This window comes from Nannospalax galili, unplaced genomic scaffold, assembly GCF_000622305.1.
Source record: "Nannospalax galili isolate Female #2095 unplaced genomic scaffold, S.galili_v1.0 scaffold3367, whole genome shotgun sequence".
Lineage (NCBI taxonomy): Eukaryota > Metazoa > Chordata > Mammalia > Rodentia > Spalacidae > Nannospalax > Nannospalax galili.
The window spans coordinates 14,345-15,494 of NW_008355378.1; positions in this window are offsets into that span (position 1 = coordinate 14,345).

The window sequence follows — 1,150 nt, forward strand, 5'->3', positions numbered from 1 at the left end:
TGAAGTCACCAGTTAGGAATCTTTATGGCTGAAGAGAATTTAGATGGGGACACACCACTCACTCTACTCAGAGCTGACTACTCAGACACTCAGCAGTTACTGAACACCACCTCTGGCCACACTCTATTCTAGGTGTCATGAGTATGACAGTGCATTCAGTTCCTGAAGATTACATTCCTTTGGGAACCCACAACCACAAAACCACAACCTGACACCTGCTTAGAGTGTTTACAAGAAGTTGCCACAGACCCTCGGCAATCTCGGCAGAGTCCCAGTCCCACCCACTACTACAGGGCATGGCTCACCACATTAACAAAACACTCTCCCTTTCTTCCTACCATTGATTGTCAAAGGGCACCCTGATGTAGTGGATGGTTTGTTTCTTTCCAGAAGAAATAACTGTATTTGGACTGAGCTTTGGGGAAGGGGAGTAGGACCCAAGATAGCATAGTGAGAAAAAGAGATGGTTCCAAAATGGCAGGCAGGGCCCCCTCACCCATGGACCCTTCTTCCCAGCTGCCTTGCTAACAATGCAGTCAATAAGAGGTCTGCTGGGAAAGGTCCATGCTGCTAAATCACCCAAGTGTGCCATCATTAAAAAAGGTACAGTCTCTTACAAGATGGGACTCTTGGTAGGTTAATCAGGCTCCGATGGATGGACTCACACTGAAGTACATTTAGAGACACAAATTTGACCCTATAGGCCTTATTTTATTATATATATATAACAATGCAGTCAATAAGAGGTCTGCTGGGAAAGGTCCATGCTGCTAAATCACCCAAGTGTGCCATCATTAAAAAAGGTACAGTCTCTTACAAGATGGGACTCTTGGTAGGTTAATCAGGCTCCGATGGATGGACTCACACTGAAGTACATTTAGAGACACAAATTTGACCCTATAGGCCTTATTTTATTATATATATATATTCTTCCAGAGAATCCCGGTTCAGTGCCCAGCACTCACATGGCAGCTAACAAGCATTCATAACTCCAGTTCCAGATCTGACACCTTCTTCTGATCTCTGAGAGCACTGCATGATACAGGTGTGCCTTATATGCACGCAGGCAATACATTCATACACATAAAATAAAAAATAATATTTTTTTAAAAGTTGGAACCTTCAACATTTAGCTCAAAGACTGCACCCC